A 14,010-nucleotide genomic window follows, 5' to 3' on the forward strand; every position below is an offset into this window, starting at 1 on the left:
ACAATTAAAATAAGGAAATGATAACGATAAATGCAACTTAAGATCAAGGAAAATAAAGAAGTAGAAAGCTGGCAACTTAGGGAGCTGTCTGCTGAAGTAAAGGGGCCAGAGCACGAGGGGCCTGGGGCTCAGAGACCTTTAGGTCAGGCTTCCCGGCCCCTGCTTCTGAGGTTAGCCCTGTGGGCCGACCTGCTCTCCTTTAGGTCAAGGGCTCGGTCTGGAGTGTGTGTCAGGAAAAAGCGTTCATGGTAATCAGCCTCGGACTTGACCAGGGGGAGGAATTTCACGTGGCTTCTCCTCCTTCCTCTCAGCACCAGGACTCCCGTTGGCTGTAGGGTCTCTGCTTTTGGCCTGTTTTCCCCAGACCTGAGCCCCTGCTATTCTGGTGGTCTCTGCCTCACATCGTGGCCTAGAGATGCTGCTGACCTGGCAGCCAGGGCCACTGGGAGTCTCAGCCATAGGGAAAAGGGAGGCGGTGGCACAAGAGACCCCCTCTGGGGAGAAGCAAGCTGGGCGCTGTTGCTTTTTAATGTCAGTAATGACAAAGGTGGTGTTATACGTGGTATCTGGCAGAGCCGGTAACTTTACTGCCAATGATCGGAGCTGGTTGCTGACCCAGGTGTCAAGATGTGGTTTGGCTGAGCAGGAGCAGCGCTGCTTACAGCCACCCGCTCAACTGTTTGCAGCGAAGTAACATGGATGCAGGTCATGCCACGGGAGTCAGGTGAAGTCTGTTGTACTTGAAAATGGCAATGAAGTCTACTTCCACTTATTCAGGTTTCAGAATGTGTCCCGTAGTTTTTCAGATGTCGTCACTTAAATAAGAGGGCACTTAGGTCACGATTCCTCTCCTTATAAGACTTTTATTAATGCCAGACATGAAATAGTAAAAGCGTAGTGAATTGTTAAACATCTGCACGGTTGTGGATACAAAGGTGGTTTGAACGGGGCCCGAGGAGGAGGCCTTGAGAGGGGGGAAGCCAGGCCTCAGGGGAGCCATCAGTCTCGACCCGGACCCAACGGCCACGACTCAGCTGCTGCTTGCTGCGTGGTGAAGTGGCCTGGACACTGAGTCCCCAGGGTCACACCATGCGCTTGTAGCCAGGCTGTGTGCTGGGCCTCAGGGCTCCGCCCTCCCCAAGGAAAGCTTAACTCCCAACGTTCCTGGGCCTGTGGACTTAGGCTTGAGACCCTTCGGTCCCCCTTTCTGCATGACAAAACCCCTGATCTGGAAGTATTTCCTAATGAAAGGAGACGGAAGGAAACGGAGCAAAAAGGAGCTACAGAAAATAATGCGAGATTAATTGCTGCACTGTCCTGTTGATTCCCAGATCTTCTAGAAAGGTGTACTCTGCGCAGTGTACAGACATGCCATGTGTACTTGACTTGGAGTGGTATCTGGGATCATTTCTGGTAAAAAAAAAAAAAACAAAAACAAAAATCCCTCAGACCCCATCAGAATCATAGCCCTCCATTACACGTGGATTACCTCTGCCGGAAAACAAGATTTGGCCGGCATCGTTGTGATTTACGGTGCCTTTCTCAGGAGCATATGCTGCCGTCAGCTCAAAACTACCTGTATTTTGTGTCCCTGAATCATTATGCCTTTGTGTAGCCATCCATTAGCAGTTTTATCAAAGCAAGACATAATCCCATACACCCAGGGAATCCCATACACCCAAGACGTAATCCCACACGCCCTGGCGAAGTCATATTTTTTTAAATCCCTAATCACTTCCAAACAAGTCACGGCTGCTCAAGTGTCTATTGTTTCGTGCAGTAAGTATGTCCCTGGAAACGTTTTGTAGAAACAGATTTTTGTTTTTTGGTCAACTGGACGACATTTCACTGCCGACAAAATTTCAGCTGCCTTTACTATTCCAATCTATCCTCAATCTGCTGAGGTACTTGACACTTGGACGTACAGTTTTTCTGCACTGGCCTTTGTCAGGCAATCAGTGACCTAAACACAGGTGGCCCACACATAGGGAAGCCACCATCTATGGGAACTGGCAGTCCGTAGCCCTGGATTCCTGCCTGAGGCTCTGTGACTCCTTGCAAGTCACAGAAGGAAGAAGGCAGCTCCTTACAGGCTCTGGCCGGGGAGCAGGCCGTGGGCTCAGGGAGCCCTCTCGTGGCTCCATCCAGGCTCACTAAGGACTCTTAACTTAGTCGAAGCCCTTGGCAATTGCCCCCCCCCCCCCGTCTTGCTCTGGGAAGAAAATGATGTCACCAGACCGTGCTGCTTTGAACATCAAAATTACTTCTTTCCTGGTCTGAAAAGCCAAGATTTTGGCACTTACCTTCGGAGCAGTTCGAGACCCTGAAACCCTACAGCAAAGCCTACAGTTGCCCTGCCTAACCCTGGCTGCCGCAGACCTGCCCGCCTATGTGATCCATCCCCGTATATGAGACACCGTGGCCGAACAGTGGGCCAGAACCTGCCGACTACCCAGTTGTTCAGATTTGTCTTCTGGCTGCAGGTGCTCAGAAGGATCAGGTAGGGGCATTAAGTAAAACTCTGTGCCCAATCGAGCCTGTCGTCTGGGTCCCCTGAACCCCAGTGCCCCAGGAAGGAAGGGGTGACAAGATGCCCTCATTGCATGGTGGGAACGTGTGCACGCTCCAGAGCTAGTCACCACTAAAGCAGAAGGGAAACATTAGCCGGGAAACCCGAGACTTGAAGTCACCGGTTTTTGGTTGGTTTGTTTGCTGTTGTTTCTTGGGTCATCACAATCACTCAGAAGCTTGAGTCCAGCACAGTGTGGCCAGGGATAGCTTTCCCCGGGGTGGCAAAGGTTCTTCTGCCAGCCCTAGCCAGCTCATGGGACACACATGGCAAGGGGACCATGTGAACCAAGCATGGATTTCACACTGGTTGTCGGGAGGTGTCTCTAATGGTAACTGCTGATTACGCTAGAGTGCCCCGTTTGGACACCACACAAAGAAACCCTGGCTCGACAGGCATACCTTTCAAGTGGAAAAGCACCTGCTCAAAATCCTATGAAAGGGAGAGGAGATGATGAGTCATCCCGTGCCTGCACGTGTCTCCCACGCGTCTCCGAAGTTACCCTAAGTGACTGAGGCAGCATTAGACGGCGGAAGGAGCCGGACTCGCTGTCTCACTCCATGAGTCATCCTGGGCCAAGCGTTCCCTTCTCTGGTTCTTGGTATTGTTTTCCTCGAAGTGGGAGCAGTGATCGCCGCCAAGCCTAGCTTCCGAGGTCTTTGAGGGGAAGAGATGAGACGGTGCGTGTGAAAGCATGCCGGGAAAAGGCCAACAGCAAAGGGACACCCGGCCACAGGCGGCTGCTTAAGCACAACGATGTCCCTAGAGCCACCGGGGTCATCTGATATGCTCATGCCGGACCTCGGGACTCAATGCTCCTGTCACTCGCATTGTCTTCCTGCCACCATCCCTAGGCTTGGTGTCTTGCACTGTGTCCTCAGGGGTGGGGACAAGATGGTGTCCAGGCGCGTCTCTCCTCGGATCATTCATGATTCCAGCGGAAGCACAGGACAGAGGTCGAGACTTCAGGCGCTGGAGTCAAAAGATGTCATCCCGTTGGCTCCAATCTGCACGTCAAAGGCTCCACTGGAGAAGATTTCTGACGCCTCCTTTGCTTTGGTGGCTCCCACCCTGCCGGGATGGAGCTGTCTACGTCCCGGCGCACCGGCCTGAGGCTCGGCAGGGGCGAGCGCGGCCGCTGACGAGGGCCGGCCCCCCTCAGAGCCCCTGCCCGCAGCCCAGCGCCGTCACGCTTTGGACTGCCTCTCGTCCGTCCACTCCTGCTTTGTGCTCTGCAGAGCTTGCGTCTTCTGCTCGTCCACTTGCACGTAGTCTACTCTCTGCTCCTCTGAGAAGAGGAGTTTCTGAAGGGGGAGAACAGAAAGCTTTCGTTACATCCAATTTAAAAATTCGGCACAATGTCAGTCAGTCTCTGGTGGCTTACAGTGTCGAGTATTGGCTGGCCCTCCCTCCTGGGTCGTCACTTGCAGAAGTGTCACGCTGCGTGTGAATGTGCGTGAATCTCTCCTCACCTCTGCTCCCTTCAACTTGGCCCTAGCCAGCTGACTCGCCTTGACCAGTATAACGTGAGTGGGGTGACGGGTGCCCCTCCTAAAGAGAAGAGAGGCGTCCTGCGATCCTGCACTCTCCCTTTTTCCCCTGCCAGGACGCCGGCATGCCCCACGTGGGGACCGTGACGGACTGTCCCACAGGCGACAACTGAGAAGCCCTTGCGGTCGAAAGCCGCAGAGATTCGGGGCTTGTCTTCACTGCACAGCCGACCAGAACTGGCTAATGCACCGTCTGTGCTTCTCTGTCTATCCCGCTGACCAGCTTTGCTGGACTATCATTTTAGGTTTGTGGAATGAAACGAAAGGTAAAGGGCAAGTGGGAGCTCATTCAGCAAAAGGGGAGGGAAGCCTCCCAGACTCTTCTTTTCTCCACACACACAAAATGAAATTACACTGTATATTCTGTTCAGCAAGTGATTTTTCTCATCAAACAATAATACACTGTTAGCGCAGTCTAGACTACGACCATCCCTTGCTAAGAAATATTTAGCCGTTGTCCACTGCTTACCAGCCACTCATTCCATGGCTTCCCCTGTGCAGTGAGTGACAACAGTCAATGGCTAAGGTCCCTTACACGTATTAACTCACTGAGTCCTCACGACAGGCTTCAACATAGGTGTTATTTCTGCTGACCACTCCACAGACAAGAATACTACTCAGAGGAGTCAAAACTGCCCAACCTGGCACTTGAGGCCCTTGACGGAGCTGTTTCAAAGCCAGCTGACAGCTCCCGTCACCACTCCCCAGAGTCTAGCCAAACGGGGCTGTTACTTCTTCCCTCAGCAGGCCCTTCCTATGCCTGGACTACACTTTACCCCACCCTCACCTCTGCCAGAGCAATTTCTCAACAAACCTTATGGTCCGAATTTTGAAGAGCACGAAGACTACGTCCATTTACACATAGACATGCAAAGAACGTTCCCCCCGAGGGAAATACGCCAGGACTTCTGGGCGGCAGAATTAGGGCTGATTTTAAGACTCTTCACTGTACGTGTCTGTATGTTTCAGACTTTGCAAAGAGAACATCCATGGTGGAATCATCGAAACAAAATCCAAACCGAAATGGAATCTCCTGGGAATTCTCAGACACAGAGTACTTCCTACCTGCTGCACAGGGGCTGGTGACGCTGAGTTGAAGTCCAGGGCTAAGTAATCCAGGCTGAATTTCCTCGTCCACGTCAGGGCTCCACTGCTCAGCGAGTTGGCTTCTCCGTGCTCCTCCTAGAAACCAACGTCACAGGATGCGCGTTACCAATTTCGGGCCGGGCCGCCCAGGGGAAGAGCAGCTGCCATCGGACAACAGCGGCCCGACGAGTCCTGGGCAGCTCGGCCTGCACCTCGGAAGGAGAGCTGGCTTTGAAATACAATACAGCCCATTTGGCCTTCACATGAAGCTATGCCTTCATTCACCATTGAAGCAGCTGGCCAAAATCTCCCCCAAGAAGAAATCATTTCACGGATCTGACAGGCCCATGATACCTTAGAGACTTTAAATCCTGAAAAGGTCAATCACACTTACGAAAGCTTTCGTAAAGACATCCCAAGTGCATTTAAAGATACTTTATACAATACAAACAGGGATAACGTGTGCAGCACACAGCCATGGCATCTCCATCCGGCTTCAGACTACACCACCGCTACACGACACACACGGCACATGCCGAGGGCCCCCTTCTACTGCTGCCTTCTTGCCCCCCAAGGGGGTGAGTGCTATCCTGAACTTGGTGTTTACCACTTTTGTTTTTAAAGATGGTTTTATGAATGTGTGAGTGTCCTTAAGTGACATACTGTTTTGTTTTGCCTGTTTTGAACTTTTACCAATAGAACCGTATTGTATGCATTTTTGGTGACTTCAATTTGCGCTCCATTTACATACTTCACATTCACCCATGTCAGTGCCCTATTTCATTCATTTTCATTAGCATACATGATTCCATCGCATAATTTATTTAACTGTTCCACCAACAACAGGCATTTGAGTTGTTTCCAGTTTGGAGGCTCTTACAAGCAATGCTGCTGTGAGCATTCGTGCACCTGTGGAAGAATTTCTAGGGCGTGTCCCTGGGATGGGGGCCCCTTCAACTTGACTATCACCAGCCTGATATGAGGAAAATGGTACTTTACTGTGATTTGATTTTCCACGCCCTTGATAATTGAATTAATTGGCCATCCTTTCATATGTTTACGGGTCATTTCTTTTTTTCTCTTCTGTGAATTATCTGTTTTAGGTTTGTTTTTGTTTTGCTAATTTTTACGCTGAAGTGTTTGTATTTTTCTGATTTTTCTCAGTACTCCCTCACATATCTAAGAGACTAATAATTTGTTGGTTATGTGTGTTGCTAATAGCCCATCACAGTCCACAGTGGGTTTTTCTTGGTGTTTTTTAAGTTAAGAATTGTTCCCGCTTTTAATGTAACATATCAAGATCTTCCTGAGTAGCTTCTTGCTCTTGTATTTTGTTTAAAGCGTTCTTCCTATGCTGAGGTTGTAATTTGTTTTCCCACATCTTCTTCTAAGTTATAACGTTTTTTCCTTTACATTTAAGTAATAATCTAGCCTCAACTGATTTTGACATGTGGTGGTGACACAGGGATACAATTAATTGCCTTTTGTTCTGTTTGTACCCCACGTGGGCAGCCCTCCTTTCCCCAGGAATGCAGCCTCTGTTCACATATCACGTTCCCATATGTGACTGGCTGGTCAGTCCTGCTGACTGTTTTTGCTGCATCTGAGACACTCACATCGCGTTTCTCCTTTAACGTGTTAATGAGCTTGACTGACTTGATAAGATTCCTTTAATTTATGGCCCCGACAGCTCACCTCTCAGGGGGAATTTGTAACAATAAGAGACTTGAAAAAAAATGTTTCTCCTTCTGGCACAGTTTTTGTTTCTTCCAACCTGCTTGTTTGGTTTCTGTCTTTATGCTAGAGCTTCCCTGAGATGTCTGATAAAATCATTGGCTGTCTGCTCATATTTAAGAGTGAAAGGCCAAAACGCTGATCCGAAGCTCCGACTACACGGGTGGTGCTTGTCAGCTGCGGGGTTCACTGCAAGGTGACCTTGCCGGACGATTTTCTTGGGGTGCCCCTAATATTATGACCCATGTCTTGCCTCTTGGGCTGCTCAAATAGGTCAGAGAACTGTCTTCGAATCTCTAGACCCAGTTGTAAAGGTCTGGTTGTCAACATTCTGGAAGAGAGCCGCTGGAAAAGGGCTCGGGAAAGGCTCGCGTATCTATTGTGCATATTTACTTACGTTGTTTTTAGCCTAGTATTCTCGGTCAGATGTGTCTAGCATCCCCCAGGGCAGAGACCCCTTGTTTTACTCTCTCCAGAGACTACACTTCATCTTTTGTGTGAAGTAGGAGAGGGGAAGTCACAGAGGTCAGCCTCCGGGGAGTGGGGGTCTTGCCTTCCCCCGCAGTGTATTTAGGATTCAACTCTCTTGGGTCTGATAAATCATTTACTACAAATCCACCTGCTTTCCAGTTTCCAATACGTTACTGTGTTGTCTTCTTCAGTTCTTCACAGCCGCGTGGGTTTATGCCTTTAACAAATCCTTCACTGTGATTTTAGAGGATGGTTTGGGACGGAGGGAAAACAGAAGTCCGTGGTCAATCTGCCGTCTTTACCGAGATGTCCATGAACAGGTTCTCAAATGTTAAACCCGCTTTGCGTACCTGGAAAAATTCCGACTTGTTCGTGCATATTTTTTAAATTAATTAATTTATTTATTTATCTTTGGCTGCGTTGGGTGTTCGTCGCTGCGTGCGGCCTTTGTCTAGTTGAGGCGAGCGGGGGCTACTCTTCGCGGCGCTGCACGGGCTTCTCATTGCGGTGGCTTCTCTTGTTGGGGAGCACGGGCTCTAGGAGCGTGGGCTTCAGTAGTTGTGGCACAGCGGCTCAGTAGTTGTGGCACGCGGGCTCAGTAGTTGTGGCGCACGGGCTTCGTTTCTCCGCGGCATGTGGGATCTTCCCCGACCAGGGCTCGAACCCGTGTCCCCTGCATTGGCAGGCGGATTCTCAACCACTGCGCCACCAGGGACGCCCGTTCATGCACATTTTCAGTTTTATAAAGTGCTGAACTTATTTTACTAAAATCTTTAGGATTCCTTTTGTAAACAGCTTTACTGAGATAGAATTCCGTACCATGCAATTCGCTCACTTAAAGTGTACAATTCGGTGGTGCTTAGGATAGTCACATGTTTGTGCAATCATCACCTCAATTTTAGAATATTTTCATCACCCCAAAACGAAATCCTGCACCCCTTAGCCGTCATCCCCTAGTCCCAGTCTCTCCCCAAGCTCTAGGCAACCACCACGAATCTAATTTCTGTCTCTATAGGTTTGCTATTCTAGACATGTCTTACAAATGGAATCATACAATACGTGGTTGTGATACTGTGATTTACAAGAAATATATATTTGGTCGTTCAGATGACCAAATATTTACTTCTCATATATAGTTGGTCTTCAGTCCACAATTCCTGGGTCACAGCTCCCAAAACCCTTCGAATTTCCTACGTGTTGAGAATGACAGAGATGTCGCTTATGACAGGAACGAGGTGACTTTTAGGTGGCGCCTAACAACGTGCCTCCTACTTGCCAGGAGAACCAACCATGTGGTCGGAAGCTTGGAACTTTCAGCCCCACTCCCCGGCCCCACCCGATCTCCGGGGAGTGGGGAGGGGCTGGAGCTTGACTCCATCACCAACGGCCAATGATTTCACCAGTCACACTGTATAATGAAGCCTCCATAAAACCCAAGAGGACTGGGTCCAGAGGGCTCCCGGGTTGGTGAACACGTGGGGGTGCTGGGAGAGTGGCCCCTGGTGACGGCGTGGAAGCTCCGGGCCCTTTCCTCATGCCTCGCCCTGTGCCTCTCTTCCATCTGGATGTTCATCTGCATCCTTTATCATACCCTTTTAGAATAAACTGGTAAACGTAAGTAAGTGCTTCCCTGAATTCTGTGAGCTGCCCTAGCGAATGAGTCAAACCCAAGGAGGGGGACGTGGGGACCTCCCATCTGTAGCCAGCCAGTCAGAAGCACAGATAACAACCTGGGACGGTGACTAGCAGCTCAAGTTGGAAGGGGGGGGGGGCAGTCCTGTAGGACTGAACCTGTAACCTGTGGAATCGGATGCTATCTCCCGGGAGAAAAGGTCAGAATGGAGTTGACTCCTCGGACACCCTGCCGGTGTCCGAGAATTGCTTGGTGTTATGTGGGAACCCACCCCAGCCAACACACACACATCCTGGAATTGGGTCCAGAAATCCAAAGGAGTGGTCTTTTGTGACTGGCTTCTTTCACTCAGCATATTGTTTGCAAGGTTCATCCTTGTTGTTTCATGGATCTGATTTCATGGTATGGCTGCATAACACTCCATTGTGTAGCCATACCACATTTTATTCACCCGTTCAGCATTTGGTGAACACTTCGGTTGCTTTCGCTCGTTGGCCATTATGAAGAATGATGCTATGAACATTCACGTGCAAGATTTGGTTGGACTTATTCTTGCTTAGGAATTTTAACCTGCATGAATGAGTGAGATTGATATATAATTTTCTACTTGTGTTAGTGCTCTTTGTTTTGGTATCAAGTTATTTTAGCCTTACAAAATAAGCTGCGTAGTATTTCCTCTTTTTGCCTTTCCCTGGAGGTGCTGTTGTAAGACTGCAATGATCGCTCCCTTTTGATAGAAGGTTTCTGTAAAGTTTTGGGGGCCTCGTGATCCTTTGTAGTAAAAACTTCCCTACGTATTCAGCTTCTCTAATAATTTGTGTTTTCTGTTTTTACTTGAGTCAGTTTTTAATAATATTTTTCTGAGAATTTGCCTGTTTTCACTAAAGTTTTCAAATTCACTCAATATGAAGTTGTTCATACTATTCTCACGTCATTAATCTCTGATGTATTTGCAATTATTACCTCCTTTGCATTCTTAATATTGAATATTTGCATGCATTGCTTTCTCTTGATTGGTTGCGTTCAATTTTAATCTCTTAAAAGAGCAAATTAGGTTGGTGGTGATTCCAATTTTGCTGTTTATTTTGTTAATTTCTGTGCTCACTTTTTTTTTTTTTTTTTGGAGTTCATTTTTTTTTTTTAATTTATTTATTTATGGCTGTGTTGGGTCTTCGTTTCTGTGCGAGGGCTTCCTCCAGTTGCGGCAAGCGGGGGCCACTCTTCATCGCGGTGCGCGGGCCTCTCATTATCGCGGCCTCTCCCATTGCGGAGCACGGGCTCCAGACGCGCAGGCTCAGTAGTTGTGGCTCACAGGCCTAGTTGCTCCGCGGCATGTGGGATCTTCCCAGACCAGGGCTCGAACCCGTGTCCCCTGCACTGGCAGGCAGACTCTCAACCACTGCGCCACCAGGGATGCCCTGTTCTCACTTTTATTCATTTTCCTTTCATGGGGTTTATTTCTTCAATTTATTATTATGAAAACTTTCTAATAATCAGCCAAATTGAAGAAGATATGCTATGAACACCCATATACCTACCATCCACATTCTACCACTAACATCTGACTACAGTGAACTATTTGTGAGTCTTTGGACTGAGGATTGGTGTCTTTCATGAACTGTGAGAAACTGACATTATCCCTTCACATACTGCTTCTCTATTTTTTCCCTATTATCTCCTTCTGTAAGGCCGACTGGACAAATGTTTGACCTTCTCATGCTATCTTCCATTTCTCAACTTTGTTTATGTTTTTATCTCCTTGTCCTGACTTATCAGTAACTTCAAAACTATATTCTAGTTCACTACATTACTCTTTGGGTTTAGTCTGTTTAACTCACCCATTGAGTTTCTAATTGCATCCCTATTTTTATGTCTAGAAGTTCTAAATGGTCTTTTCTAATCCACCTGGTCATTTTTAAATAGTATCTTGTGACTCAGTCCAACTGTCAACTCCTCATCTTCTTTTTTAAATATATAAAACATAGTTATTTTATATGTGAAATCTAATATTTCTAATAACGACTTACTTCTATATGTGATTTTACTTTTTGTAATTCCTATTGATCCTCAGGATTTGCAGTTTCTCAATATTTTTGGCCCGAGAGATCCCCTTTCCTTTCTTGGCAGTTGAGGTTTGGATTCAACAAATACATTTAAAACTGTATTCTCTACCATTTTAAGATGATTTTTATATGGTGGTCATGTGGTTTTCACGGTACCCTGCCTACTGAAGTGCTTCATCAAATTTTAAAAAATAGAACAGGGACTTCCCTGGTGGCGCAGTGGTTAAGAATCCACCTGCCAATGCAGGGGACACGGGTTCGAGCCCTGGTCCGGGAAGATCCCACGTGCCGCGGAGCAACTAAGCCCGTGCGCCACAACTACTGAGCCTGCGTGTCACAACTACTGAAGCCCGCGAGCCACAACTACTGAAGCCCTTGCGCCTAGAGCCCGTGCTCCGCAACAAGGGAAACCACCGCAATGAGAAGCCCGTGCTCCGCAACAAGAGAAACCACCGCAATGAGAAGCCCGTGCACCGCAACGAAGAGTAGCCCCCGCTCGCCGCAACTAGAGAAAGCCCGCGCACAGCAACGAAGACCCAACGCAGCCAAAAAGAAATTAATTAATTTAAAAAAAAGAATATGTTTTTAAAATATCCTGCTGGTCAGCAAGAAGATAACAGCAATACCAATGTTTTTGGAAATGGGCGAAGGATATGAATAGGCTAGTTACAGAAAAGGAAATCCCCAAAGGTCGCAAGAATATAGTAGGAGTGCAGACGGGTACAGCCATAGCAGAGAGCAGCGTGGCGCGACTGAATCCAATGACGGCTGCCCATCCCTAAAGCCCAGCAATTCTGCTCCTGGGAACTTGCCACCGGTCCCCTTAATGGGTACGTATGAGGATGTCCATCAGGTATTTTTCGCGGAGGCGGGAGTCAGAGCCCCCTAGACGTCCCACTGACCCTCCTTCTGCCCTTATTTCAGACCCTCAGGTGGGTCTGGTTAATTCATGAGTTTCCTCCTGTGATATGGACGACAGCAGAAGCCAACGTGCTAGACCCTCGCTCAGTACATTCTCTGGGCTTTTCCCGCACATGTCCAACCAGTGTCCACGCCTACTCACTACCTACCCATGTGAGTCCGGCTCTGCACTGATGGTTTTTTTTTTCTTTTTCCAGTGATGATGATTAAAACCTATTTGCTAAACCTAAAACTAAAAAACTATACGAATGTCTGCTCATGGCTGCCCCTCTGCAACTCCCACAGGGGAACCTGGGACAGAGAGCTCATTGAGTCTTCCGTAAGTGACTGTGAGGCTTTAATTCCCACTTGGCTTTCGTACAGGACCGCGGCTCGGCCTCCCTAGTCAGTCGGCTGTGGTGCGAGTGGGTACAGCGTGGAGATCAGCAGATGCAGGGCCCCTGCTGCGTCTGGAGAGCCAGTGTTAAAGCTTCACCAGTGCAGCACTGGCAGCCCGGGCGAGGGCGCCTGCTGAGTGAGCGTCCACCTCGGGGCAGCCTCTGGGGCCGAGGGCGGGGCAGCCTCTGGGGCCGAGGGCAGGGCTGCGGAAGGACGGTGACCAGCCCAGCAGGTGGAGGAGTGGCCTGCAAACAGCTGAGAGGAAGCCAGACCGGCCCGTGTCACCTCCTGGCCCTGGGACGCGAGGGGCCGGGCCGGCCCAGGGGGGACCTGTGAGGCCTTGGCTGGCGCATCTCTCAGGACAGCTGACGTGGATCAGCTCTCCGGCAGGAAAGATGCTGTTTCTGCGTTCGGTCAGGTAAGTCAGTGGCTCCCCGCTAAGAGTACGCACGGGAACCTAGCCCGGGTTAGCTGAGCAGCGCTGGCCTATGGCCTGAGCGTCCAGTCCCTCCCCCTCCCCCTCCCCCTCCCCCAGCTCACCCATGGAAGCCCTAACCCCGCCACGGGATGGACTCTGGAGGCGGGCCTTTGGGAGGTAATAGGGTCTGGACGAGGTCATGCGGGTGGCACCTCCATGATGGGGTCAGTGAAGACGCCCACCAGCCCTGACCTCCCCGCTCGGTGGAGACCCCGCTGCTTGGAGGTCCTACGCTTCCCTTGCTGTTTGCGGTTTACTCTGGGCTTTACCGGGGGGCAGGGTCGGAGGGCTATGGGGGTGCGTGGGTGGCCCTTATTGCCTGGAGCAGATGGTTTGGGAGACGGGTCAAGGCCTCGGGAACGGAAAGGCGGCGTTCCCGGCTCGGTGGTGACTCCGTGGGCACTCGGCGCCCGCCCCACACCGCCCGGCCCCGGACAGGAGGGGCCGGTCTGCGCAGGCGCATCCGGGGCGCCCGAAAGGAGCGGGGCTTCACGCCGGAGCTGAGTCTGTGCAGCCCGACGGGGCCTCCGGGCCGGCCCGTGGGGGCAGGGCGGCAGCCAATCCGGTGCCGGGAGGCGTCGTCAGGGGTGTCTGCGCAGGCGCCCTGGGCGTCCCGGGGCCGAAGGGGCGGGGCCGCGTGTGGCGCGCAGGCTCTCCTCGGCTCTCAGAGGGACGCGCGGCGGCCATGCAGGCCCCGGGGGACGGCAGCGCGGCAGGCGCAGGGGGCCGAGGTGGCCAGCAAAGCTCCGGAACTCCTGGTTGCCAGAGAAGATCAGGTAGCCCTGAAGGCGAGGGTGTTCCCCGGCGCCCGGAAGCCCGGCGTGGGCCTGGCCGAGGAGGAGCAGCGATGGGAGGCCCTGCTGCAGGCCCTCAGGGTGGGCGGGCGTCACGTGCCCTAAGACGTGGTGGAGGTGCAGCGCTCGTGGCTGTCGGGCCTGGAAGAAGACAGCTGGTGCTGTATCCTTTCCGTGGAGCCTCCGTGGGCTGGGGCAGCGGTGCGGTGGCCGGGTACGTGGCGGCCGCCTGCGGAGGGGACGGAGGGGAGCGCAGGGCGCAGTCAGGGGCAGCAGGGGCGGGCAGCCTGGCAGGAAAGGGGATTGTCAATGCCTGAGGAGCCTGGAGGGTGG

General features: G+C 50.8%; 1 long non-coding RNA gene across 1 annotated transcript; it reads right to left on the reverse strand.

The window, feature by feature from the left end:
* Positions 1-837: 837 nt before the first annotated feature.
* Positions 838-5,287, reverse strand: LOC137756862 (uncharacterized). The gene is made up of 2 exons (XR_011072267.1): positions 5,185-5,287; positions 838-3,873 (listed from the first exon to the last, which is right to left on the reverse strand). It is a non-coding gene; the product is annotated as an uncharacterized lncRNA (long non-coding RNA).
* Between the last annotated feature and the right edge of the window lie 8,723 nt (positions 5,288-14,010).

The sequence above is a fragment of the Eschrichtius robustus genome, chromosome X (assembly GCF_028021215.1).
Source record: "Eschrichtius robustus isolate mEscRob2 chromosome X, mEscRob2.pri, whole genome shotgun sequence".
NCBI lineage: Eukaryota > Metazoa > Chordata > Mammalia > Artiodactyla > Eschrichtiidae > Eschrichtius > Eschrichtius robustus.